At 40.2% G+C, this 26,460-nt stretch overlaps 1 long non-coding RNA gene and 1 pseudogene across 1 annotated transcript in view; one reads left to right on the top strand and one right to left on the bottom strand.

Annotated features, from left to right (window-relative positions):
* The window catches only part of LOC142453497 (uncharacterized), a 92,763-nt gene that overhangs the window by 51,712 nt on the left and 14,591 nt on the right, over positions 1-26,460 (top strand). Inside the window, exon 3 of the long non-coding RNA XR_012785393.1 lies at positions 21,619-21,725. This is a non-coding gene — a long non-coding RNA (uncharacterized LOC142453497). The remainder of the gene's footprint in view (positions 1-21,618; positions 21,726-26,460) is intronic.
* LOC142453097 (retinaldehyde dehydrogenase 3 pseudogene) lies at positions 91-4,719 on the bottom strand (annotated as a pseudogene).

Genomic DNA, 26,460 nt, shown 5'->3' with positions numbered 1-26,460 from the left:
TGCCAGGAGAAGGAGGGCAAGATGACTTCTCTAAGCTTCCCGAAGGAGATGGTAAAGGCTACAAGATAAAGGAAAAATCATATCCTTCCTTCAGGAGCAGTCTGGGATCCTAGAGCTCGAAAGAAAAGCTCCGATTGGGAAGGCCCAACCCCAGCGCAGCCGTCTGCCCCACCGGCAGTGGCTTTGTCGGAAGCTCCCCTGAACCTCTTCTTTGGCAGTCGGCATGCTGTCAGTCACTTCGAGAAGATGGTGGGTTTGATGAGCAGCCCTCTGTCTTCCATAGCTGACCCCCCACATCCCAGCGTGGCACCTTCCTTCTTCCCGCTCTCCATTAGATGGATGGTTTTATCAAATTGCTTCTGATCCATCTTTGGCCCCTGCTTAGTCCTGGCATAGAAGGGGTTTCCAACAGGCCGCATCTGGGTGTCCTCCACGCTTCGCTGGACGAACAGCATAGATCTGCGCCTCCCTGAAGACCTGGAGGCTGTGGTACAGCACTGGCCCTGGTTAAAGAACACCCCCTGATGGGCGCTCTCCACCGCCAAGTCCAGGCCAGCGTCCGCACACACGATACCTGGGGTTTTGCCCCCAAGTGCCAGTGCGACTCCCTTCAGATTGCTTCGAGAAGCAGCTTCTTTAACTAGCTTCCCGACCTCTGTGGACCCAGGGCCTGCTAGCTTGTCGATCTGAGGGTGAGAGGGACTTGCAGCTCCCACTGTGGGCCCCAGACCTGTCACGATGTTCGCCATACCTGGAGGCAAGCCAGTCTCTTGGGTCAGAGAGCCAAGATACAGGGCGGTGAGGGGTCTGCTCAGCGGTGTTCCCACTGCAGAGGGCGGCGCCAGCTTCCACATCAGCATCAACAGGGGCAAGTTCAAAGGTGTGATGGCTCCGCACTCACCGAGGGGTTCATGCCTGGGGATACACACAACGTTGTCATCCGTAGGCATGGTCCTGCCCTGTATCTTGTGCGCCCACCCTGCGAAGTTCCGGAAGGTCTGTGTGCAGCCCTCCGGGTGGAGGAACCAGGCGTGAAGGCAGGGCTTCCCAGTGTCCATCGTTTCTAGGGTCTGACCTCCTCCCACGTCACTGTCGTCGCTATATTTGAAGGGTTCTATGTGGCAAACCTCTTTCTACTTTTGGAACCATGCCATGCATTGTTGATAAATATCTTGGTGAACTTGACCTCCAGGTTGCGGATGGGGCTTGGCAAGGGGGGAAGTTTTCTTGTTTGGCTGTCCTTTCTCTACAGCCTCGTTGGTGGTGGCCGTGACTCCGGGCGCTCCGAGTTTGTGTATGGTCCTTCGGTTCTGGCCTGGTGGGTGCGCCTCCGACTTGCCGGTGACAGCCACGCACACCTTTAAGCAGTACCCCAGTCCCCCAGCCAAAGGGCGATTCTAAATCTTTATGAAAATAGACTGTTTCCTCTTTCCCCTGAGGAGCAGCTGTTGAGTTTGAAAGCTTAACTTTTTGTGCCACCAAAGCTCCATGTCCTAATTAGGCTTCTTAGTTTGCATAAAGGTATCAATGACATTTGAACTCACTGAATCTCCATACTGGTAATATAGGATAGTAAAGTATAAAGTATTACTACTAGGACTCTAGTCGGATATGCATGGGTTTATTCATAATAAAACAAATTTAACCATGTCTTTGAAATCATCATTTTGCACTTATTAATGCACAGGAGCAGTTCTACTCTGTCCTCTGGGTTCGCTGTGAGTTGGAAGAATCCACTTCCTGGCAGTGAGTTTGGTTTTCGTTTTATTACAATTAGCGGATGGCTTCAGACAGTTTTGACGACTTGGGTTTCCTAAGGTCAGCAGTTTAAAACTATTATCTGATCCATGGGAGAAAGATGAGGCCTTTTTCTCCCATAAAGATTTACAGCTCCCGAAAAACAAGGAACAGATCTACCCTGCCCTATAGGGTCACTGTGAGTCGGAATCAACTCAGTAGCAGTAAATTTGGGTGTCTTGGGTACTCTTATTAGGGTGCCTTCAAAAAACAGAAAGCTTTTTGTGCCACGGGAAAGAATAATTTTGAAATCATAGCTAATACCAAAATTTTAAGAAAATTTAAGTCGACATCTTCCCCAATCATTGAAGCTTTGCAACAAATTTAGGAATGCCCCCCCCCACACACACACATCACATACACAGGACAATAACATTCTGATAATTTGGGGTGGCTATGAGTTGGAATTGACTCAATAGTAATGGGCTTGGATTTGGAATCGGAGGAAGCTTCTTAAGGAAATTTAAAAATCCACAAAGATGTGCAGAGACAAGGAAGACTGTCAATCATGATGAATGAAGAAACCATAGCTAACGTCAATAAACGGCTGGAAGAAGCCCATAAAATGACAGCTACTAAGGTTGGTGTCTCATATGCTCTGGCATTTTTCATTTTAAGCAAACATCTTGACCTAAGCAAGCTTGAAGGGTGTCGAAATTGTTTTAAAAAAAACAGTTCTGGGTGAGATTGGCTAGCTCAAAGAGCTGAGCTTTCCATTGGTCTTTTAAGCAAGATTAAAGTGAATGAAGACATTTTTATGAACTGAATTTTAATTAGAGTTGAGTCTAGGATTTAGCATTTCTATTCAGAAAACACAATCAAATCAAAATAGTGACTTCCCAGGGGATCTGCTGGGTCAGTTACATTCAAGGTCTGTTCAGAACAGCAATTCTCAACCTGTGAGTTGTGACCCCTTTGGGGATCAAATGACCCTTTCACAGGGGTCACCTAAGGCTATTGGAAAACACATATTTCCTATGGTCTTAGGTTAGGGACGGAGACACCGATCCTCCATCCATCTCCAGGTGGGTTTGCCCTCATGCAGATACGCCCACATATGAGTACCCAGTGTGAAGACTGTCATCCATATTACACCATGCTTCAAGACAAAATTTCATTTATTTATCATTAGAAGTAAATATTTCACAATGTATAATTACATATTGTTTTTGTCATTAATTACTATGCATTGATTATTAATTTGTAGCAATGAGAATATATCCTGCCTATCAGATATTTACATGATGATTCATAACAGTAGCAAAATCACAGTAATGAAGTAGCAACGAAAATTTTATGGTTGGGGGTCACCACAACATGAGGAACTGTCTTAAAGGGTCGCGGCATGAGGTAGGTTGAGAACCACTGGTTCGGAAGGTGGTGGCAACTGTCTTGGGGGATTCCAGAGATTCTAAAGAGTAATCTTGATAGAGTTTCTTGAAGGACACATTATGATCACAGGTTTATTAAGAAGAAGTTTTAAGAAACTGAAAACTGCAGGAATGTTGGAAACAAGGAATCCCCCCGCCCCCATACCTCACGCCCCCAGCGCCCCCCTGATTTTGGTACGGAAATGGACTGCCATGGCTTTCTCCCTCAGACCGGTGGTAGATTTGAACTACCAACCTTTTAGTTAATGCTTAACCATTGTGTCACTAGTGCTCCGTAGCATACACATAGAGCCTATTAACTATTTTACTGGAAGCCAGTTTTAAGCTGTACTATCAGAAACAATCCCATTCTGTGAGTTATGACAAATACGTAGTTTTGTATCTACTACCACAAGAAAGAAGACTATATTCACAACATTCCAAAAATTAGTGCTTGTAGTCTGTTCCCCTCCCTTCACTCTGCCGAGTACAACCACTTAGCTGATTTGGGGCACCATGGGTTAGTTTGCATTTTCTGGAAATTTATATAATTAGACTTATATAGCACATATCCTTCTTGGTCTGTCTTCCCTCAGCATAATTATTTGGAAATTAATCCACATTGTTACATGTATCCATACACATTCTTTTTATAATGCTGAGTAATTTTCCATTGTATGAATGTACCACAATTTGTTTATGTACTCATCTCTTGGTGAACATTTGGGTTGGTTCCAAGTTTAGGAGCTATTACAAATAAAGTTGCTATCCATATTCAAGTACAAACCTTTCTAGAGACATGTCCCCTTAATTCCCTTGAGAAGAAGATTGAGGTATGGAATAATTATGTCATATGTAGGTATTTGCTTACCTTGTTAAGAAAATTTCACACAGTTTCCAAAATGGTTGTCCCATTTTATATTCATGCCAGCACTTACTCCTTAGCCTTACTAATACTTGGGTACTCACTTTCTGAGTACTCTGAGTAACTGCCTCCATCCCATTTATTTCATAGGCTTCTTTGCCATCTTACTTAATGTGTCTTTTCAATGTTTTTACCTTCTCTTGCATTCAAAATTGTACTGGTTGCATACTTCCTTATGGAGTTTTAGGAGTTCTTTATGCATTCTGGGTAACAGTACTCTGTCATCGTATGGTTTGCCAACGCTCGTCTTTTCATCTGGTCTGTGACGTTTCTATTCATCGTCTTGATGGTGTCTTAAATTTGTTTTTAATTGAAATTGGGTAAAGGTGACAGAACAGATCATCAGCTTTCCACTCACCAGTTCATACACATTTTATTTCATCTCACTGATTTAGTTCCCTCGATGTAACACATCCCCTTCTTCCCTTTAGCTCACTTCCCCCATGTATCCCATTTCCATCCCGTCTTTTCTAACCCTTCTGAAGTTTGTCCCTGGGTAAAACCCACTCTGTTCATCTCAAAGGCCCGAATGTGTTGGCTTTCCTCATCGTCCTGTGTATTATTTCGTTGAAAATGCAGCCACAGAAGATAGTTCCGTTTCAGCCCGGAAGGATGACAGCTGGCCATTCCCGATGAATTTCATCAGTCTGTATCCAATCGGTAAATCCAGTGTTTTCTATGATTCAGAGCTTTGTTTCAAAATGTTCCCCCAGTCTATCTCAAAAACAAAAAAACCCTCCACTGTCACCTAATGAATTCCTACTCATAACAACCCTTCTGGGCAGAGGGGAGCTGCTCCTGTGGGTTCTGAGGCAGATGTCTGTAAGTAGCGGAAAGCCCCATCTTCTTCTGTGGAGTGGCTGGTGGGTTTGAACTGCTCACTTGGTGGTCCGTAGCCTAGTGCACTAGCCACTATGCCACCAGGCTCCTTGCCCCACTCTATCTCCGCCACGGAGTCAATTCCTACTCAGAGCAACCCTCTAGGTCCGAGTAGAACGGCCTCTGTGGGTTTTCAAGACCTTAACTGTATGGGAATAGAAAGCCTCATCTTTCTCCCAAGGAGCACCTGGTGGTTTTGAAATGCTGACCATGCTGTGTAACCATTGCAGCCCAGTGTGTAACCAGTTCGCCACCAGGGCTCGCCCTCTATCTAGGACCTTGTAGTGTGACCTTTTCAGAGCAGTTTGATGGTTCGTCTGGTCTCAGGATGGTCACGTGGCCCATTCATTCTTTGAGTCATTTGTTTCCACATGTCTTGATTTGTGTCATTCTTCTCTCTGGAGAGGGAGAAACCAAATGTCGTTCCTTAGAGGCTCGCCAGCTTCTGACACCCCAGTTGTTGCTCAGTAAGGTAGGATGTGGAGCATTGTCTTTGTGTATTATGTCAATTCACCTTGATGTCCCCCGAGACCATAGTCTAAATCTTCATGGGTGTTTTTGAGAGTTGCTCTAATGTGACCGAGTCTAATTGGCCAGTGTGTTCTCTCATGGACAGTGCTATATCTAAGAGAATTTCGCCCAACCCAGAGTCTCAGAGGTTTTCTGTTATCTTCCTGTCAGAAATGTTGTAATTTCAGGTTTCACATTTAGAGCCATGATTAATTTTGAGCAAACTTTTATATATGGTATGAGGTATCAATGAAAGGATCTTTGATTGTTCATTTGTTTTGCATGTTGACAACAATTTGTTGATAAGACTATCCATTGTCTATGAATGCTTTTGTAATTTTATTGTGTATTAAGTATACATGTGTGTGGAGGTCTATTTCTGGATTCTCTGGTTAGTTCCAGTGGTCAATTTGTTTTTGACACAAATAACACCCGGTCTTGATTATGGTAACTTGGTAATACTGAGACTTGAAATCAAATAGTGCTGGCCCTTCACCTTTGTTCTTCCCTTTCACAGGTGGCTTGGACTATTCTAAGTTCTTTGCATCTTCATGTGAAATTTAGAATCAGCTTGTCAATTCCTATACAATCCTGCTGTATTTTGATTGAGATTGCACTGAATCTACAGATCTAGTTTCAAAATGAGTTATAATTTTTGATGATCCCTGTTGCAATCATGTCTGCCTGTCAGTTCTATTGAACATCTGAAGAATGATGCTACTGTTTATTACAATTTTATTCAACGATACCATATACCCAATGCTGGTAATGAAATTTATCACAGATTGTCTTTCTCTCTTAGACTCTGTACTCTTAGACTCTCTAAGACTGTCTTAACCCAAATAGTATGCCATTAGATCCTAAAAATGTTCTCATCCAGCTAAGATTATTATATTCTCTGCTCTGGGTTAAATGAACAATTTAAATTTTGAACTAATATTTAGGAATGGTAATTGACACTTGTTGAATTATAAGAGAATACTAATTCTCGATTGAGAACCAAACAAAAAACCCCAAACTCATTGCAATCGAGTAGATGCTGACCCACAGACACCCCATAGGACGCTCTGTGTGTGTGTGTGTGTGTGTGTGTGCCCCGGTAGGTTCTGAGACTATAATCTTTCTTTCTTCTTCTATTTATTTGTTTTAGTTGATAATGTTTATGGAAGTAGAAAGCCTTGTCTTTCTCCCACAGACTCCCTAGTGGTTTCAAACTGCTGACCTTACAGGTTAACAGCCCAATGCATAACCACGACACCACAAGACAAACATACAGAAATGTCAACGGGGAACATTGAAAAAGGTCATGGCAAGCAGTTTGACCTGGGCAAGTGTCGATTCAAGACTTTGACAGGGAAGCCAAACTGAAGGACAGGCAAAGTTGGTTTCCTATCAAAAGGGAAAGTGTTGTTTGATTGATACTGTCTACCTAGTCTCCATGGGGCCGATTTTCATCTAAATCGATCCGGTGTGTGTCAGACAGAACAGTGTTCCATAGGGCTCTCTGTGATTTCTTTATTAGAAGCAGATCAGGAGGTTTTCCTTCCAGGGCGCTTCTGAGTAACTGTTCCATCCAGGAACCTCAGTGATACCATATTCAGAAGCTTTAAAGTATATGCCAGAAATGGATTATTGTCATAATAATGGTTTCCTCTTCCTTCTTTAACACTGAAATTCTAGCTGAATACATAGTCACCTAGCTAAAAGCTACATTTCCCAGTCCCTTACAGCGGCTGTTTGGTTAACTTCTGATTAATGAGAGATACGTGATCCGTAAACAGGGTGTACTCCTAAAGAGAAAGGTAAATACTTTTCTCCTTCTCCCTGTGGATCTGCTGCCAGAATTTTAGAAGGGGTAGTGTATTACGGAGATGGATGTGTCGCTCCAGAGCAGGGAAACAAGATGAAAAACGCCCAAGACCTGCACACCTGGGACCACAGTTCATCCCAGCTACGAACCCCTGTTTATTGTTGGTTGGTGCTGTCAAGCTAGTTCTGACTCGCAGCCACCCTGTGCCCGGCAAAACAGAACACTCCCTGATCCGAAGATATTCTCGTAACTGTCGTTACATTTGTGCCCATTGTAGCCACTACGTCACGCCATCTCCTGACAGTCTTCAGCTTTTTTCCAGACCCTCCACTTCATGATCACCAGGAACAGGTCTCTCCCGGCAGCATGTCCAAAGTACATGAGACGAAGCCGCACCAGCCTCCCTGATAAGAAAGATTTGTTTGTTCTTACAGTCCACGGTACTTCCAATGTTCTTTGCCAAATGCATCGATTCTTCTTCATCCTTCCTTCTTTGTGAACTGTGTACTTCCAGATTAGTATGTAGGTGCACAGACAGATATGTCTCTAACATGCGTGAACCTTGTAAATCTGGGTCTCTTAAGGCTGTCAAGATAAGGTACAATAATTGTTCTGTGGAAAGTTGGTTAACAATTGTTTAAAGTTTTTTCTTGTTTTTAGTTTTCAAATATTTGCATTTATGAGCCAATTTTTGGTATAGAATCACAAACATTACAAAAATGGTATCCTTAGTTAAGTGAGTAACCCCAGGAATCAAATGATAAATAATATTCTCCTCATCTCATAGAGAAGGGACATACAAGGGAGCTTCAAAACACTTTTGAGAAAATTCCATTATCTTTCCATTCATTTTTTTCCATGAATTTTTCAAAGCCTCTCTTATCTTCAAATACATGTGGTGAAATTGATGAAATGTGGAATTTCCACTTAGTAACTGTTTATTAGTCTGTGAATTATTTACCTCTTGACTCTATTGTGTACATTTAAATGAGAAAATTTCTAAAGTTTAAAGTCATAGTGACAAAATTAATGATCATCTCTGAGCCCTCCTTCCCTAATCAAGATACAAGGACTATCAACTCCGTAGTAAACGGTGACTTGTCACTTGCACATGTTTGCTGTGCATTGGTCACATCTGTGGTACAGCTGCCCCTCTGTGGACCATTCACAGCCAGCGCTCACAGTAGATTTGGGTGACAGGCAGCTATTGTGGACCAAATAAGTGTCTTTTAATTCTAACTTGTATGCTTTGTTCCCTATAGCAAGGATCCCAAACCAAAATGTTCTAAGCTTCCCACAGAGCAATTATTGTCCCGTAGGGAGACAGTTGAGGTTTATTGTGCCAGCCTGGCCGATAAACACATGTGGGATTAATTGAAGGGTGGAGAGATAAATAGCTCGGTGAGTCTCGCCTTTCTTGTTCTCTGGTCTCTTGTTCTCTGATGGTTAGAGTAGTGTGCGGCTGCCTTAGCTAGTTCTTTGCCTCAGCTGGCAAGGCTCACTTCCTGCGAGACATCCCTGAGGAGAAGCCACATGGACCTACCCTGATGCAGCCCTGGGTACTGGAGAAGCTGCATGGAGACCTCTGCCAGTGCTGAGGTGCTTACACACTCACTGATTCTGCTTTCCTCTGGCCGTCAGCGTTATTGCGTGTGTTTTGTGAATTTGAGGAGGACTTTGTGGATTGGTGTCCGACATATGGGCTAATGTCAGACTTAAGGGCTTGGAGTGGACTGGGTTGGGATGCTTTCTTAATGTACACTTACCTTTTATATAAAACTCTCTCTTATATACATATGAGTTTCTGTGGATTTGTTTCTCTAGTCTACCCATACTGACCCTCTTAGCTTAACTTAGACAAGGAATACAAGAGAGACACGCTTGTTGGCTGTCCAGATAAATATCAACTGTGAGCAACGGAAGAAGCCACTGCTCCCAGTTCCTGGGGATTTCCACCATGAAGTGAGCCTCCCTCCCCTACCCACGCCACTGCTAGCTCTTCTAAATTTTCAAGAAAACTACTACTTTAGATTTTTACTGGGAACATCCTAAGTTCTTAAACATCAGTTCAATTTCAAAATCAAAACAAAAGCCAAGTTCAGGTTTAATAAAATGTGCCCGTGGCCGCCAGATTGCTGCCACAGCGAAGCCATCCACTTTCACAGAGCCTGGCTCTTCGTCACTGGGACGGATGCCTCATTAGAAAGACAAGGATGGTGCCCGTGTGTCACATCAGCACCTGCCCTTCCCCATGCCGATGGGTCGGTGCGCCTGGAACTGCTGCTTGCTTCACATACGGTGAAGATTTTCATTTCAAATTTTGATACTAATAAACTACACAGACAGAAGATACTTAAATGCTACTCCTACCTGGAGCTAATACTGTGGGCTTTATCTCCACTGATTCTAGCAAAGAAGATGTCGTAACAAATATTCCTATGTTTATTTAGTGTGTGATGCCAAATGCTCCAAAGTTGAGTGCATTTAAAAAATCCAAAACAATTCACTTCTTTTTCTTAATAGACCAGCCAGGAGTGAGCTTGCTGCGATGGATCTGCTTTGTCGTGGCTTGCTCTGCTGGCAGCATTGTAATGAATTAAATGAGTCCTGAGTCAAAGAAATCTCATAGGCAGCTTTAATTTCCTGACAGAAAGAATTGCTAACTGAGTCAAACATCAGTATTTTTTTTTCTTGGCTCCTCTTAGAAGCACTTGAATTTTAATATTAAAATTACACTCCTGCTGTATTCTTCAGTGGGGAATTTGGGTATCCAGTCTTCAAGGTTAATGATTTGCTTGTTCTTATGATTACCCTCATAAAAGTACCATCTCACTTCTGAAATTTGTAAAGCGTCTTTTCTTTATCGTTTGCTTCTACCAGAATTCAGCCACAGTTAATATTTTCTGGTTTGGTGAGCCCAGTGAGTTCCCAATTTCCCATTTTGAGTTTCTCATTTCTGGTACACGTAATCAAAAAGCACATGCAATCTGTCAAAATTTGACCCTCTGTGGAAACCAGATTCAGTCAAATAATGCTGTAGATGTTATGTTTCATGTAAAAATGCCTACGAATGATCCTGCACCTGAGGTGTGTGTACAGAGTGGGGAATGAGGTCATTCTTTACTCTGCTGAGGAGGGCCTTTAGGCTCTTGGAATAGTTACCACAGTCCCATTCCAGAAGCTTAAGCTGCACTGGGCTGCTCTGTTCAGAAAAAGGCCCTCTTCCACTGTCATACATCTTTTGTTAAATGTTATCAGCAGCTATCTGGTGTTTAGTTTGTCGAAAGTTCCAGAGTTCCGGAAACAGAAATTGTTGATTTGAGACTATGAGCATCAAAAAAGTATTATACTCAAACTCAAAAAACCAAACTAAAAATAATAAATAAATAAGCCAAACTCACTGCCATCAAGTCAATGCTGACTCTTAGTGACCCCTTGTGGGTTCCTGAGGCAGTAACTGTTTACGGGAGTGGAAAGCCCAGTCTTTCTCCTGTGGGGTGGCTTTGGTGGTGGGTTCTAACTTCAGACCATGGGGACCAAGCCCAGTATGTAGCCACTACATCACAGGGTTCCAAAAGTGTTATAAGACAATGCTTCAATAGCCAGTCTAATTTTAAGAACATCTTTGCTCTTCATATTAGCAAGATGGGTATGATGGGCATCATCATATAGCTACAATAGTCAGGTCAAGATCAAATATAAAGATGCAGACTCTCAGAGTCTCTGGAAAGTAGAAATGACCTACTGATCTCTTAGGATCCTCAGAAGGGTACCTGTGACTGGTTTCCAGTTCCTGGTCAAGCAGTGTCTCACCACTTGGGTGTTCCATTTTCAATGGCTATTTCTTTTATTTACTGTGACACCTATTGTTTTACTTCAGTGGTATAGACTTCAATTTTTTTTGAGTGGGGGATGGGTGGGTGGGGTGGACAATCTCTTTTGCCTGCAAATACGGTATCTTCAATCTTTCAATTTTAGAATAAAGTATAACAAGTCTAAACCTTGATGTGCTTGCTTTTGTTTTTGACTGTTAAAAGTATAGAAAACCAATGACACTACCAATTAAATTAAACATGATAGACCCAACTGTAGATCCTATATCCTTCTTCTGATGTCCCTCTTTTTCCTCTCTCCATCCTAGAGGTAACCACTGTTCTGATATTTAGTATAATATTATGTATAGTCTCTCAAAATATCCTGGCAGTTTGGGCCATTTTTATACAGTGAAACCGTGAGAACTCAATGGGACTACATTTTAATAAATCTTTCACATTTTCTTTGAAGAGATACAATTTTATTTCTTTTTGACCACTCTTTAGTTAGGTGAAATATTTTTTTTCCCTTCTCTCACGGGTTCCTGCCTTCCCTAGATCCTGGATGTTGCAGGTTTTATGGTACTATGTAAATATGGCATCTTCCTGGGAGACATTTATAGATTGACATTATACTCATTCTTCCCCCAAAGATAAAGTGAAGATATTTCTGGAGATATAAAAATTCTTATTTGGAGTGCTGAAAGATCTTTAAAATTTGTAACAAGTGTATCTTTTGAAGGAAATTCATTGGCCGTTACTGAGGAAGAGCTTTTTCAATGTGCATTCCTTACAACCATCAACATAAGCTCTTGACCAATTAAATAAATACACACACAAGAGGGTATCCTGCTAAAAAAATGGAAAAAAGCTCCACTGGGCAAAACTTTCATAGTAGCATTTTTTTCCAGCTAGGGGAGCATCAAGTATCTCACTCTGAGTTAGTGCACCCAGTGGCATCACTTTGGAAGGTTCTCTCTGGTTACAGTGAATTTTTTTGTAAAAGCAGTTTCGCTTGAACCTCATTTGTTTGTGCTGGCCTATTTAAGAGAACAGTGTGGGACTGTGAAATTTTGTTTCCTGCTCACAAAAAAATGTGGCAGAAGCTGTTGGGATGCTTAACACAGCTTACAAGGACAGCACTAGGGAAAAGCTCAAGTGTAAGAATGGCATTCTCATTTCAAAAAAGGTGAAATGTTGATTGATGACAAACCTTGTTCTAGACATTCGTCAACTTTCCAAAAGGACAAAAATATCAACAAAGTTTGTGTGATATTTGATGGGGAAGTTATCTGGACGATCTTGGAGCTTGGTTCAGTGAATTTTAATGGAAGATTTGGGAATGAGAAGAATTACTGCAAAATTTGTGCCTTGGGTTCTTACTGACCAGGAAAAAGAGCATCCAGTAGAAACATGCCATGCATTGAAAGAACCACTACAAAGCAACCCAGACTTTTTTGCAAAGTAATTACCCATGACTAGACATGGTACTGTTCTTACAACCCCAGAAGCAAACATCAGTTAAGCCAGTGGAAGATGTCGTCGTCACCTCATCCACAAAAAGCTTATCACATGAAATCAAAGATCAAGAAAATGCTCATTTGGTTTTTTTTATGTGATGGGGATAGTGCATTTGCAGTTCATTCCACCAGGCCAGACTGTTAATCAAGGATTCTATTTACAGGTTCTGAAAAGATTGCTTAACAGTGTGGGACAAAAAAGGTCTGATTTGTGGCAGAGGGGACTGGTTTTGCCACCACAATAATGCATCTGCTCACACAGCCATCTCAGTGCACCAGTTTTTGGCCAAAGACAGTGTGCCTCTTTTGCCCCATGCACCTTACTCACCTGACCTTGCTCCTTGTGACTTTTTGTTTTTATTTCCATGAATGAAGAGGGACAGAAAAGGACAGCGATTTGATGATGCAGAAGAGGTAAAGCAAAAAATGAGGGAGGTGCAGTCAGCCATCCAAACAGATGAGTTTTAAAAATGTTTCCAAGAATGGAATCACAGATTTGACAAATGTATTAAATGTAATGGAGAGTACTTTAAAGGTGATAAGGTTGTTTTGTTAAAAAAATTTAAAGACATAGCTTTGAGAAATCCACTTGGGGAGTGGTGCCCTCTGCTCTATACAGGAGCAATGCCCCGGAGCATGTATTAGGGCATTGTAATCGTTTTCCATCTGCCACACGGGAAAGCTACCAGATAATCAATTGAGCGAATGGTCAGAAAAAATAAAAGAGGCAAGGCAAAAGAAAAGAGAAAGTCTGCAAGTGGGAAGTTAGGAGATTGTTGCTGTCCCTGCCCCATTTGATGTGTAACCAAGGCCATGGTCTCTAATCAAAAAGAAAATCTTCCAGGAGGTCGGGTAGCAAAGAGAAGTAGCAGCCGAGACGTGGAGTAGGAGGTATCAAAGGCCCGGACAGGACTTTCAGGAGACAGTGAAGAAAATGGAAGGGAAGCTATTCAATGGGTGGTCTTAAAATAGTTGGTATAACTTTCAAAAGGAGTAGGGAAGTACACCCTGTAAGTTGAATCTGGCTTGTGGCCTGCTTCAAAAAAAAGGTTTATTGGAACACAGCCATGCTGTCTACGATTGGACATACACTTCAGCAGCGAAGTTTAAAAGTTTCAACAAAGACTGCATGGTGGGTGAAAGAACACTCTAGCTCTTTTAGAAAAATGCTTGCCAATCTCTGTAGTAGGAAATTATAACTAAAATGTCAAAATTCCATCTGTCTAGCAAGTATAACAAGCACCAACAACAACAGCATCAACAATCCCTCATCCCAAATGAAAAAAAAATAGAAAGAGGAAAGAATCCCAAATTTAAAACATATAGCAAGATAGTAGAAAACTCAAGCACATTAATAATAATAAATATGGGTAGAGTATATTTCTCAGTGCTTGAGATAGAGAAGAAAAACATTCCTGAGACAGGTTGTTTATAAGAGGCTTGCCCAACAATGTCTGTCATAGAAACATAAGAAGCATTGGAAAGGAAAAAAAAACGTACCAGCCAAAAGTGCTCTCTGAAAGTATTCAATAAACCCCTAGATATAACAAGATTTTTCCCCCAAAAAAATCCATTCATCGGGAGTTAATACAGATATCATATCATTCCATAACTCAATCGCATCAAGCAATATTGTACAATTGCTACCACAATCAGTTTCAAAACATTCTTTTTTTCCTGAACTCCTTGACATCAGCTCACTTTTACATGCTCCCCAATAACAAGATTTTTTTTGCAATGTGGGAAATGAATCAAATATCATTGAACAATATATATAAGAAATAGGGGACCTAATTTGTTGTCTAAGCTTTCACCAAAACAACATGTAATAAAATAAAAATCTGCTTAATAATGAAAAATACATGTAAAAAATTTACTTGGGAATTTGAAAAGGTTCTCCCTAAAAATCTATTCAGTTTATGAATAAATAAAACAGAACATAGATTATTGTGAAAGAAATTAAGATAAGAGAAATGCATATTAATATATATAGGATGAATTAAAAATAGTTCTCAAAGAAAAATATATAACCCTAGATTTATCAGACACCAATGTAATAAAAAAAATTCACCTTGCAATTAGAAAAAGGAAAAGTTAAGGGAAAAAGATAGAACGTATTAATAAATTATATAAACTGGTATTACTGAAGTTCAAAAATCTCATTTATCAATGAAACCAAAATTAGTCTTTTTGGGAAGATCATGAAAACAACTACAAAAGCAGTCAAGACTCATAAAACCAACAGAAAATGTAAATCAGCAACATTAGTAATGAAAAGAGCAAAATTATAGAATAATGGCAACTGCTAAAATATGATTACAATGTTAATCTTTTTGTCAATAATTTGATAAAGTAGATGAAATTTAGAAATTTCTAGAAAACACTCAATAAATTAGATCTAATTTTCCAGGAAAATACACATTACCAAAGTTGATTTTGAAAGGTTTTTGAGATACCCGAATAAACATGCCACCATAGAAGAAATTAAAAAGGCAGGCAAAGTTTTGATTTTTAAAATGTCCATTTAATTTTATGATTGTATTCTAGAAAATCTACAAAGTTTAGATAAGCTTTGTGTTCATGAATTATTCTGGAGCATAGAAAATGATGAAAAATTTCCCGCCTTATTTTACATGAATTGCTAGTCCTCATGTCCTAACCTGACAAGGAAAGTAACAAAGAAAAGGAAAATTAAAGCCAATATCAGTTATGAATATAGATATAATCCTAGATATAAAATAAAATTATGTTGTGTGTTAAGAGAAACATATCATGGCAAAATAGGACTTCACTCAGTAATTCATGGATGACTTGCAATGTAAAGATCTACTAATCTATGACACAGACATACCTGATATGTCATTGCAACTATTGGTTTCTCCCTATCTGTAACAAAGAAGAGTTTACAAAAATTAAAAATGCAAGAAACCAAATTATCCCAAAGGACTAATGGACCACTTTAGCCCTATCCTTCACGACCCAACCCTCAGACCAGAGGAACTAGGTGGCTCCTGGTTACCACTGCTGATCGCTTTGAAAGAGGTTGTAATAGAAAGCCTAACTTGAGAAAAATAAGGAACAAAACTCAAAATCATACAAAGACCAGGCCTAAAAAGACCCTGGAGACAAAAGCCCTTAAGCACCCTTCCAGCCTGGACCTAACTCATCACCATGACTCACAGAGACCCAGCAGGTGGGCGATAACACCAGGAGGTGACCCCCTTCAGAGCAGCCAACCAAAGGCTGGAAATGAAAGCAAACTCAGCAACGAAGTACGAAGAGGAGTACTAGTACATCGTGGGGACTGCAGTCAGTGTCATAAGGAATGTACACAAATAGTTGGACGCGTAAAGTTTGCTGTGTAAATCTGCACCCAAATCACCATAAAACATTTTTTAAAAGTATTAAAACACGAAGGTGTCACTTTGATGATTGAGCCATTGTATTATCAACCACCTCATGTACGCATAAGCTGAACAAGAAAAAAAAAGAAATACTGACAAATAATTGATCCACTCAAATTGTAGTATTTGAGAAATAGTGTATATACCAGGCACTGCCAGAAGCACAAACAGATCTGTCTTGGCAAAATGGTGGCCCTTGGTTGGCTCAAGACCAAGAACCAGAGGCCAGTGAGCTAGATGAGGGTTCCAGAGCAGCAAGAGAGGAAGAAGCGCTGCACACATCTGCTTGGAGACGAAGAAGGTCAGACTCCTCAAGGACTGATGAGGAGGGCGGTGACCTTCCCGAAGGGTTGCACTCCACCCTGAGCTCACGCCTGCACTAGCTGCTTCCCGTGGATCTCATCATGAGTTGATCCCATTAGCTTAGACACCTCTGGGGAGTCCTCAATGGCCAAACTATTTCGAATGTTGGCCCAGTCAAATTGGCACAAAACCTACCTGCCACAGATGTATTTATACATACTCATATGCAAAGATATCAAGAGTTTATTGTTAAGTGAATTAACATTAAAAATAGTAATATAGAAAAGTAAAATCAACAAGAGTAATGAGCTCATTTAAGAACATAGATAAAGTTACTCATCAAAATGTAAACCACTGTTAATCTCAAAGAGGAATTGGAGTATAGAGGTATTAAAGAAGGATTTATAATTTTAATCTTTGTAATTCTGTCTGGTTGATTCTGTCACTCATATATGCATATACATATTTATGGTTTGCTTGAATTTAAAAATGGTAAAACATTTGTCAAAATCACTAGCATTATAAATGTTAAAAGTACTTTAAATTCTGGAGATGCATGGTACTGTAGAATGAATAATTCCAAATGAGCACATTCTTCCCTCCTTTGCATTTTATTTGATTTTTTTCAGCTTAACACTTTATACTCCCTTTACATTTAAAAGTTCTTTTTGTTTTCTGTAATGAACAAATCTTATCAAGGCGCAGTATGAGGGTCAGAGATCGCTGGGGTTTCCATGTCCTAAGTAGTCTCAATGTAGACACCCAAGGGGCGGTTCTTCTCTGCCCTATAGGCCATTACGGTCTGAAGCAAAGGGATGATAGTGAGTGTGAGTTCTTAATGTTGAAATCTTGGTGGCACTGTCAAGTAAGCATTGGGCTGTTAACTACAAGGTTAATGGCTTGAACCCATAAGCTGCTCCACAGGAGAAAGTTGAGGCTATCTGTCCTCCAAATATTTAAAACCTTCAAAACCCCGTCCAGGGTTGCTGTGGGTTGGAATTCACTCACAGCAATGAGTACATCTAAGTCTAAGGCATCACCTCCAGTTTATTGTCTCCAGACATAGAGACCAGTTAGCTTATTGGAGGGCAAAGAGGATCCCAATGGTTTAATTAGTTATCTTCCCCACTAGGAAAATCATTTTAAATCAGAAGATTTGGGAGACACTGGTTTGACTTCCTAACAACACATGAGAAGCACCAGGCTATGAGCTGCACTTTGATTGTCCATGTTTTGGTGAAGTATGAAAGTGTAACAGTCTATTACAAAATGTCCAGACAAGTTTCTCTGTTCTAACGTCTTGTAGTCACTCTTCTTGACCTTTATATCACCACAATGTATTACAATATATGGTAATCATAAGTTATAAATAAATCTGGAAGCCGGGTAGAATATTAATAAATGGTTTCTTATGGTATTACTCCATCTCCAACACTAAATATCAGTCATTGAAGTGATAATATGTTGTCCTGAGTTTCGAAAGATGACTCACAATGAGTGAATCATACATTTGGGTTGCTTTTTAATTCCATGGGAGGTTTGTGCTAAATCACCTTTGCTGCTTCACAGTGTTCTCTGTGGCCTGGGCATGCACATTGTAAGTGGTTTCTTATAGATGACATTAAGTCAGCGTCTAAGGAACAGAGTATGTCTCTGGGGAATACAACCTGATATATAAGTCAACCTCCCCAATCTAGGCTCATTACCACTAGATTCAAAAACAGCTGAGCCCAACTAATGTGGAAATCCGTCTTATTGTATTTTTGTGTTAGAATAGAAATACAGACACAGAACAGAAAATACGAGTCATCTAGAAATGATAAAAGATAAAAGTCCTATCAAAGAACCCACTGCTAACACCTTTGTGTCTCCTTCCCTCCCCCCAGGCATTCTAACAAGTTGAGGACACATTATTCATACAATTTTGAGACTTGCTTTAAAAAAGTAAATTTTAATTACACGTGTTTTTGTATTCTTTATTAAAAAAACATATAAAAAAGAAAAAATTATCCATAATCCAATCACACAGAAATAGATACTATTAAGCTTTTGGGTTGTACTGCCTTCTCCCCACCCCCACATTCCCAATTATGACATTAAAACACATATTTGGTTATGAAAAATTCCAAAAATACTGATGTAATTTGCATATTCTAAACTTCACAATCTTCCTCTGAGATAATTTAGACATATACATATATATACACATATATGTATATTTGTTTTAAAACTTCTTCTTTATACTTAGCAAACACGGTCAATCATACAAGATAAATATTTAATATCACCATTGCTGTAAGGAGAAACACTGAAGAAACGAGATTCACACACTGGGAGACAAGACTTTGATGACCAACAGAAGGAGTCGAGGGACAGGGATGGGAATCGGAGAGGGCAGGGATGGGGTGGCAGGGAGGAAAAAAAGGAAGGTTTAACAGGATATTGTTATTGATTTCGTTTTTTGAGATTGGCTGTGAAGTACATATATAGTATGTTTCTTTTTAAAAAATAACTAAAACAAACCCACCCAATTCCTTATCCCTCACAGCTAATAGTGGTCTGAGTAGCTTAAAAAAGAGAAAGAAAAGTAAGATTGAAATGCACATACAGTCTTTAGTGACAAAAACATTCAGCTCAAACAGACAGACACAAAACTTTCTCCTTACATGAGTTTGCTTGCTGCTTTTTACCTCCTAGGTCTGGTTTCTCTTGTTTCAGTTTGTGATTAATTGTTGCAACCCTGTGAGTTCTTAGGGAATCCAGATTACAGACCTGCATTTGCTTTTCTGGGAGCTAGTGTAAGAGAGTCAGAATTTTAGACCTGCTCATGACATCATCTTCCCAGAAGTGCCTCAGTATTTATTTTTCAAATTTCTTCAAAGGGTTGTGTCCAGTGTACCCAGAGCCAAAGTATTTAATAAAACCAAGACACTATGTTGGTGATTGAAAGTAATCTCACAAATTCCAGAATTACAGTGGTTTTCCCCTGACTGGTGGGTAGCCCTAGTTTGTATTGAGTTTCTAATTAAAATTATTTATTCATATGCTGTCATTTTTACTTTCCATAATAATCTGTGAGTGGTGTGTGTGTGTGTGTGTGTTTGTGTGTGTGTGTGTATGTATAGGGAGCCAGAGAATGAGCTAGGGCTGTTTAAAAGTTGTCTGGCAAAGGTGCTTATATTTAGGTAGATAGTGAATCTGACCTCCTTTTGTTTGAGAGAAAAACACTTTTAACTCATTTTATTTATATGGATGCAGGGTAAACTGCATCAATTTTTTTCTGATATAAAAGTATAAAAAGACAATTTTTCACCACTTAGGCTTGTAAGCCTTGAGACCTTGACTCTGAAGGCAGATGCCATCTGGTTATTTGCCCTTCAAAACTATTAAGCTTGAAGATTTGTGAGGAAAAAATTAAAAGTTGGTCAAATTTACATAAAGGCCAGGAAGCCTATGGGAAGAATAGGACAGAGAGCCTGATGGTTTGAGCTTCAAGGTCATTACCACAGTTCTGACTACTGAGGTGCTCTAGTCAATATGGCCAACTGTCAGTAAGAACCCCCAGAAGACTCAGAGAATACCTGCCAGAACTCTTGCCGCTCCATACCACTGGGAACCCCTGTGTAAGATCACAGCTTGTGTGTAGGAATGTAACCATCATAAATTAGTTCAGGGTATGCTTTCTGCATTTGTCCACAATTAAACGTCAATACTGCCCTTAACAAATTGTGTGGACTATAACTAATTATGGATAGCCTTGAGAAGAATGGGAATTCCAGAAGAATGGAATTCCAGAAGATTGGGAATTCCATTGTGCTGATATGTAACCTGGATATGGCTCGAGAGGCAATCATGACTGGAACAAGGGAATATTACGTGGTTTAAAATCAAGAATAGTATGTGTCAGGGTTGTATCTTTTCACTAAACTTATTCAGTCCGTATGCTGAGCAGATTATCAGAGAAGGTGGATGATATGAAGCAGAACGTTGCATCAGGATCGGAGGAAGGCTCTCTACATCGTTTGGTATGGAGACAGCACAACCCGACTTGCTCAAAGGGAGGAGGACATGAAGCACTTGCTGATGAAGATTAAGGATCTCAGTCTTCAGTATGGATTACAACTCAGCGCAAAGAAGACCAAAATCCTCACAACCGAACCAATAGGCAGGCAACATGATAAAAGGGGAAAAGGTTGAAGTTGTCAAGGATTTCGTCTTGCTTGAGTCCACAATCAATGCTCATGGAAGCAGCAGTCAAGAGATCCAAAGACACTTTGCATTAGGTAAATCAGCTGCACAAGACCTCTTTAGAGTGTTGGAAAATAACGATGTCACTTTGACAACTAAGGTGGGCCTCAGACAAGCCATGGTGTTTTCAATTGGCTCGCAGGCATGTGGAAGTTGGGCATTGGCTAAGGAAGACAAGGGAAGAATCGACGCAACTGAATTGTGGTGCTGGTGAAGTGGTGCACTGAAAGTGCCGTGAACCGCCAAATGGACACGTACATCTGCTTCCGAGGAAGTACAGCCAGGATGCTCCTTAGAAGTCACGATGGCAAGACTTCGTCTCACGTGCTTTGGACATGTTATTCGGAGAGTCACCCCGGGAGAAGGACATCACACTTGGTAAAGCAGCGGGGCAGCAAGAAGAGGAAGACCCTGGACAGAGGGATTGGCACAGGGGCTGCAAAGATCGGCTGAAGCATAGTATCCCTTGTGAGGATGCTTCCTTCTGTCGTGCGTAGGGTCGCTAGAGTTGGAAGGATGCTACAACACAGACCAACAGTGCCCCTAAATGAAGTCTCTGGGTGGTGCAAATGGCTTTCTCTCAGCATCCAATGGAAAGGTTGGTGGTTTAAACCCACCTGGCAGCACCCTGAATGAAAGGCCTGATGACCTTCGTCCATAAGGATTGTAGCCAAGAAACTCTCACGAAATGGCAATCTACTCTGTAACACAAGGGGAACCATGAGTCAGAATCAACTACATGGCTATTTTTTTTCTTCCTGTCACTGAAGAGTTGTAACTGAGGAGCTGAGGCGTGCCACACTGGGGCACAACCATGTACTAGACAGCCAGGCAAGAGGCTGCTGCTTCCCTTCCCGTGCTGAGCAATCACTTTCAGAGCCACAGGGGTGGGATAAGCACCGGCCAGTAGAAGTTTTATTGAAGGTGCATATCTAAAATTTGGGGTTTCCTCTTTAAGAATAAAAGAACATAAAATCACTAATATTGAAACACCTCAATGTACAAGTGAAGCCATAAAGTTTCATCTTGGTTTGTTTCAGGTAGGTGAACCTGTGGCAGCCGGCTTCCTCATTGTGGAGGCTGTGGAACCACCACCTTCCAGAGTGACACACCAAAGGTGGCAGAAAAAGTGCTCTCCAGTATATTGGTACGTTTTTATTTTCTCACGGTAACACCTAGCACCAATAGGTCCGGAGACTAACAGGAGGGAAGAAGGACATTCTTGAACAAGAATACCGGGAGGTGCTCAGTCAGATTTTGGACATCAGAAATTTCCTGTGTCCTAGGCTTATAAGTGGGAGCCCTGGTTACATGTTGGGGTGCTGACTTGAACCTTAAAATCAGCAGCTCAAAACCACCCAGAGAAAGATGAAGCTTCCTACTCTTGTAAAGAATGACAGTCTTGGAAGCCCACAAGGGCAGTTCTATCCTGTCCTATAGGGTCGCTGTGAGTAGGCATTGACCTGATAGCAGTGACTTTCATTTTTGGGAAGCTTGTAAAGCGGTATGTATCTATTCATCATATTTTACACCATGCCGCTGACATTAAGAGTGGAAAACAGTTCAGCTGTTAGAATGGCTATTGTTTAATTACACAAACAGGTTGAAAAACGCTATTCACGCTAATACATTAAGGCCACACCTGTGGTTTTACCTGGTTTCCTTCGTGCTGATGATGTCACATTTTTAATGGACTCTTGGTCACCACTCATAGGCCCCCTTCTTCTCAATACATTTTATTTTCCATTCCTCAATAACTGTACCCAATTGCTACCGTTCCATCCATCCAAGCCCAATACAACAACGGGCTATTTTCCTAGCTTCAACTTGCCCTTCCTCCGGACCCCCTGTAGGTCAGGAATTATTGAGACTAATTGAATTGATCTTCTAATGTCTGTTATATTCACTGCTTTTCAAAATCCCAATGGCTGCAGGATTCTAGACTCCTACTATCTCATCCCCAGACTACTACACTAGTTCCAGGGTCTTTATTATAATAGCTCTCTCCTGATGATGCCGCCAGATGTGACTTTTCTGGATCACAGTCTGGTCACGGCACCATCTGTGCACAGTCTTTGTGGCTCAACAGAGACCCAACATATTCATTACCATCTCTCTCTTCTCCTCCAGCCACATGCAACTGACTACTCAATGCTTCCTGGATATCACATTCGTCTTCATTTCCTCTTGCCATTTCAACTATAATACAATTTTTCTTTTTCTGCAAACAACAAAAAATGTGTGTGCGTGTGTATATAGGATTTCACTGTACTTGGTTCATCAGTTCACATCCATGAACATACCAGTGCACTCACGGAATCAAAAGGCATATTGCAGTGGGAAAACTTGAAGCAAAGGACTTATTTAAAGTGGTACAAAACCTTTTATTTTTCAAGTTTTTAAAAAAAAATCCTTTTCATGGTTCAAAATAAAGTTTAACCTTTATATGATAAGTTTACCAGCCCCCTGACTATGAATTCATTATTTCTACTTTTATTCTCCTGTTGTGCTTTTTAAAATACTTTTATTCCCTTGACTTGAGCACTTCTATCATTTGGTTTCTATACTTTATGCTGGATACACATCTGTATCCATCAGTAGGCTGTGACCAGGGACCGTGTCCTGTCTGTCACTGTCCTCGGTCCCTAGCACAAGATCTGGTCCATCAGGGGGACTATGGGAAAACAGCCAATACTGTTGGCAGTGTTTTACTTTTATTTAGTTCATGATCAATGCCCATAGGAGAAAAGTCTGAGTTGAAAGAATTCTAAGACCACAGAAAATGTACTCTGCATGTAAATTAATCATTTCTTAATTCATTGGCTTTCCTTTCTAGTACTCAAATCCAGTCTGATTCTTTAAAAGAAAATATTTCTCATTCGAATAATATTTAGGTTGTAGCCCCTTTCTCATTTTTTCAATAAGAAAAAAAATCACGTTCTAGATAGTAGGCCCCCTCTCTGTCCAGTTCGCTTTGAATGGGCTTTCTGTTCTAGGCTAGAGAAACACTGGCAACTTGAGTGCAGTGAAATTAACCAGTGGTTTTTGACATCGTTTAAAATCTGCTTTACAGGTGCACAAAAAAAACCCAGAAGAAGAGGTGAATTATTTTTTGAATGATACATGGGTTTTAAATTGTTCATGAAAAATAGAAAAGTCTTGTCAGAGAAAATGACATTACTTCGATCACTTGCAACCAGAGCTGAATTATAATCTCATATGAAGCCTGTCCCACACAACAAACGTGTTCTCACATGTTATATGAGATTATAATTCAGCTCTGGTTAAGTGATTGAAGGGTATCATTGTAGTGAAACGTGGATTGATAGCTACAGTTCATTTTCCAATAGAGAAATGTCAAAATTTAAGTGGGCCCTGAAGGGCTATACAAAACTGTGTCTTCCTAAAGAAGAAGTACTGACTGGGGTGAAGTGATGGTCTGGGTGAAGTGAAAGAATTGCTTTCTAGTTTCAAAATGCTGGCTGTTGTAAAAATATGAAGGATACATTTGCCAATTCAATGCTTTTTACATGTCCAATTCAATAAAACCAATTATATCGATCAAGTTGTAAAACCATCTCTAATATGTTACCAAATTTTTCATCTCAAAACAAAATTTCTACTCTACTTAAACAGTGATCCTCCACTTCCCCCATTTCTCCCACCTGATGGCTACCACTCTAATCTGTATATCTTCACCCATTATATGTACTTAATGTCAGTGAAATAAAAATATTCATCCTTTTTGTGATTTAGGCTTAACATATCATAATGCTTTCAAGGCCCATCCACACTGTGTCGTGTATTAGAACTTCATTTCTCTTTATGCAAGGGGAGTATTTTATTTTATCCATTCATCTGTGGTCATTTGGGTTATCTCCACCTTTTGGCTACTGTGAATAGTGCTGCAACGAACATTGGTATATGAGGGGCTTCAATGGAATTTTCTCACAAATTAGTTGAAGACCCTTCTTTAGTTATCTGCTTTGCTGTTTTCAACTTCCTTGGTTATATACCTAAGAGTAGAATTTCTGGATAATATGATAGCTTTGTATTTAACTGCTGAGGAACCTTCACATCATTTTTCAAGATGATTGTGCCATTTTGCACCCCCACCACTAATTAATACAAGAACCACGTTCTTTTGAAAGAGTTTGATTTCTTTTCAGTAGAAATGAGAACACCGTTTTACTGAATTTCTACTATTGATAAACAGTGTTAGTTATAACATTAATTTTAACAATGAACTTATGTAGAAACTGAGGTTCATGTACTTAAAGGTCAAGCATTCAAGATCACACCCTTAGTAAGGTCATACCTCCTGAAAACAATTTTACTGGCATACAATTCACTTATCAATCACATCAAGAAAAGTTGTACAATCATCACAATGGGTTTGAGAACATTTTCCTTGAGGAATCATCTTCTTGAATGCAGACAATGCTCCGTGTCTTTCATAATGTACATGCTTCATGAGGCTCCTATACAATGCTTACAATGCTGACCAGGACTCAGGAAATCAGAAAGGAGCAGGGAAAAGAAAAGGGGCATGGCTTACTACATACGTAAGGGACTTGGTTGACTTAGCCACTGCCCTATATCTATTACTTTAATAGTCAAATGATACTTCCATAATTTTTAAACCAGTGATATATTGGCTTCTACAAATGAAAACGTGAAAGCATTTAAAAGCTCCCATTCCTTTCTTTATTGGTTTGGATAAAAAAAAAGTTAAGGAGTTAGCACGATTTTAATTCAACACACACAAACCAGTTTTAATTTTAATTAAACCCAACAGGATTATGGAAATATACAAAATGTTTTACATGGTGCTGAAAGCATGCAAACCTCTTACAGGGATTTTATAAAAGAAAATGAAAATCACGTAGGAGTCATTTATAAATCTTCTAGGGATACTTAAATGTCAGTTATTATCATCATTACCAAACAGGCATCTTGTTTTCTAAGAACGCCTGATCTAAGAGGATATCAAAGGCCCATTGCCATTGAGTTTGTTCTGGTTCACAGTGACCATGCTCGGCAGAGTAGGGCTACTCGCTAGGGTAAGTCTGGACAGGAGAAGAAAGCCTCATCTTTCTTTCTAAGAGTGACTGGTAGTTTTGAACCACCAAACTTTCCATTTGCAGCATGCTATGTAACCTCCTACACCACTAAGGTTCACTTATAGATATCTAAGTAGGCAATATTAGGAAGCCTAAAATAAGTATATACATTTTGGTAGGGAATCACGAGGGAGAACAAAATTAATTTAGATAAATCTGGAAGGAATTAGAGGAGGTAAAATATAGACTCTTTTAGAAATCACATAAAATGTATATTGATGTTTTCAGTGTTTTCCTCACCTAGTTATTTTAAGATCATCTCCTCAATATCAGGGTTACAATCAAGAGACACAATGATTCCTCGTCTGAATTCCTTTGATCAATCTGCCCAGTTGTTTGTCCTCGGGCTGTTTCTTCTCAGAAGAGGAGGCCAGTTTAATTTTTAAACATGCCTGTGTGCGCCTTCTGAAAACGCATTTCTAGGCAACGGGTGCATCTCTGAGGGAAGGCCATAGTCATACTTCTTTTTATAAGTTTAAAATTGTTTTAAAAGATCAACTGGAAATACTTGTAGACCCAGCCCTCACTTCCATGCTGTGCACTTGTGCTCTGCTGCTTAGGTTAGTAGAGACACTCAACCCGTAGTTGCCTCGTTGTTAGAAGCAGATCAAATATATTTTCTGTCTTGTTGACAGAAAATTGTTGAGAGGACACAGGAGAATTTGAGACTATCATCCGCACAGACCACCTGCTCTTTCAAAAAACCACCACACATTTTATATATATATAAAAAGCCTTTGTCCAACCTGCCCTCTCCAC

This window comes from Tenrec ecaudatus, chromosome 7, assembly GCF_050624435.1.
Source record: "Tenrec ecaudatus isolate mTenEca1 chromosome 7, mTenEca1.hap1, whole genome shotgun sequence".
NCBI lineage: Eukaryota > Metazoa > Chordata > Mammalia > Afrosoricida > Tenrecidae > Tenrec > Tenrec ecaudatus.
The sequence above is the reverse complement of the archived record's forward strand: the minus strand, read 5'-3'. Positions and strand labels throughout refer to the sequence as shown.